This window comes from Arachis hypogaea, chromosome 19, assembly GCF_003086295.3.
Source record: "Arachis hypogaea cultivar Tifrunner chromosome 19, arahy.Tifrunner.gnm2.J5K5, whole genome shotgun sequence".
Taxonomy (NCBI): domain Eukaryota; kingdom Viridiplantae; phylum Streptophyta; class Magnoliopsida; order Fabales; family Fabaceae; genus Arachis; species Arachis hypogaea.
In genome coordinates this window covers 79,827,434-79,830,286 of record NC_092054.1, presented here as the reverse complement: position 1 = coordinate 79,830,286, position 2,853 = coordinate 79,827,434, and the positions used below count along the sequence as shown (strand labels likewise).

The 2,853-nt window shown below is 39.6% G+C and overlaps 1 pseudogene; it reads right to left on the bottom strand.

The window, feature by feature from the left end:
• Positions 1-2,369: 2,369 nt before the first annotated feature.
• Positions 2,370-2,471, bottom strand: LOC112780449 (small nucleolar RNA R71; annotated as a pseudogene).
• Between the last annotated feature and the right edge of the window lie 382 nt (positions 2,472-2,853).

Genomic DNA, 2,853 nt, shown 5'->3' with positions numbered 1-2,853 from the left:
TTAACCTCCAGTTTGACCTCAACTGGAGGTTAAACGTGTTCGAACCTCCAGGATGCCTCATTTCCTTTTCCACGTTTAACCTCCAGTTTAACCTTAAACTGGAGGTTAAACGTGTTCGACTACATTACTCTCCAGGGCTACCATTCTTCCATTTCCACGTTTAAGCTTCAGTTTACCTTAACTGAAGCTTAAACGTGCTTTTACAAATGCCTCACTGGAAGTATCTTGGCGTTTAAGTTGCAGTTTAAGCTTAACTACAACTTAAACGCCACTCTTGAAAAGGGTTTCTGGGCCAAAAATATTGTGATTTAAGTTAGTCCTTTGAGCACAATTATTAACTTAAACTACTTTGGTATGAAACCCAATTGAATATCATGGTTTATGGGATTGGGCCTGAAGGATTGATGAGTTTGAAATCTCAATTTGTTGAGTCATGTGTCATTATTTGATTATCACTAAGTTGGCTCAATAAATGTACAGGACTTGGATAACAACCTCATCAATTATGGTCAACCCAAGCAAAAGGAACAAGGAAGCCTCAAAGCCCAAAACACAACTGAAGCTCAATATAGAAAGTTATAAATATAAGTTAAGTTAGGACTTTTACTTTCACTTTATAGTTTTTCCTTTTCTTTGTAATTGAATTCAGAGCTATGATTCCACTAAACCCCCTTTCATTGGGTTAGGAGCTCTATTGTAATTCAATTGAATCAATAATAGTTTATCTTCTTCTTCAATCTTTTCTCTTGAATTTGTTAGAAAGCTTTCTCGATCTAATTCCATGAGTAGTTGTCTGGGAAGAGACTACTCATACTTGGAATCCTTCGGAGCCTTGGGAAAGGAATGGAGGATTCATGCTAGAGAAGCTTTCTCACAGTGGATTGGATTGGGTTGGATGGATATTGTGACATGTAATCCTACCAAATTGTGGTTCATGAAATTGTGTGGTATAATCAGTGATCAAGCATCATCTCTTCTTATGAACATTTAAACCAAGGGATTGGGAATGTTTGTTTTAGAGAGCATTGGTGAGCCAAGGAATTGGGATCCAATCATATAAGATTGCCAAGCAAAATTCAATGAATGCATTGGTTGAGGAAGAGATATACATGTTTTGATTCGAGATTTCAATATCTCCTAAACCCAATGAATTCCCCATTTCTGATTTCACTTCTCTTTACATTCTGCAATTCAATTCTTGCAATCACCCCCATTCCCTTTTAATTTCAGCAATTTACATTCTGCTCTTTAATTCATGCAATTTAAGATTCGGCCATTTAATTTTCTTGTCATTTACTTTTCCCGCCAATTTACATTCTGCAATTCTCATCTCAATTCTTGATCCGCTCAACTAGAACACACTTCTAATCCGAATTGCTCAATCACCAATCCTTGTGGGATTCGACCTCACTCTATTGTGAGTTTTTACTTGACGACGATAACCGGTGCACTTGCCGAAGGAATTTGCCGATCGTGCAATTTCCTAAATCGTAGCATAACTAGTTTAGTGCATCAAGTTTATGGCGCCGTTGCCGGGGGATTGGTTTCGATTGACAATTCTCAAATTGGAAGCTAACTAGATTGAGCAATTTTCTCTTGCTTTGTTAATTCTGTTCTAGATATTTGTTGAATTTTAATTTCTGCACTTGGTTACATGCTTTCCTTCTTTATGCCTTTAAATCATGCAACTAACTCACTGACTCACTAACTGTTTGATTTAATTCCTCAATTGATCTAACCATACTCTTCCATTAACCAAGAGTATTTACTTGTTTGTGTTGAGCTGTGTTCTTGTATGACAGGTAGGAGAGGAGAGACATCAACTCCTCCATATACCGAACCGGAAAGGACCCTTCATAGACTTAGAAGGGAAGCAAGAGGGAAGAGAGTAGTGGGAGAAGAGGAATCTGAAGGAGAATCTGAGGACAATTTGAGGAAGCTCTAGATCTCAACATGGATAGAGAAGTTCACAACCATGAGAGAGCTGATGGAAACAATGCCATTCCTGAGAGGAGGGTTCTTAGTTCATACATAAACCCAACCTCTGGGAATGTGGTAGTAGCATCCAGAAACCACCCATTCAGGCCAACAATTTTGAGCTCAAGCCACAGCTAATATCATTGGTGGAAAATCATTGTTCCTTTGAGGAATGCTAATGAAGACCCAAACCAACATCTCACAAAATTCCTGAGAATTGTGACACTGTGAAGTCCAATGAGTCAGGAAGATGCCTATAAACTGCTCTTGTTCCCATTTTCACTTAGGGACAAGGCAGCTAAGTGGCTGGAATCATTCCAAGGGGAGTCTAACCACATGGATGAGGTGGAAGGCAAGTTTCTGGCACGTTTCTACCCTCCACAAAGGTCAATAGGCTTCGATCTGAGGTCCAGACTTTAGACAACAAGATGGTGAAACTCTCTACGAGGCATGGGAGAGATTCAAGGACTTGACAAGAAATGCCCACCAAACATGTTCCATGATGGGTGCAATTGCACATCTTCTATGATGGCTCTCTTATGAATCAAGGAAGGCTGTAGACCATTCATCAGGAGTTCATTGAACAAGAAAAAGACTGTGGAAGAAGCCATTGAGTGATCGAGACAGTGGCTGAAAATGAATACTACTATGCATCAGAAAGGCACAACACTAAGGGAGTCATGGAGCTGAACCAGGTTGATACAATTCTGGCCCAAAACAAGGTGTTTGCCAAGCAACTAGCAGAACTTACCAGGCAATTAGAAACAAAGCAAGTGACTGCAATACACACACAAGATCAAGAGGAAGTAGGCATTGAAGGAGGTGATTGGGAAGAGGCCAATTATGTGGGAAACCAACAAAGGCAATCATATGATC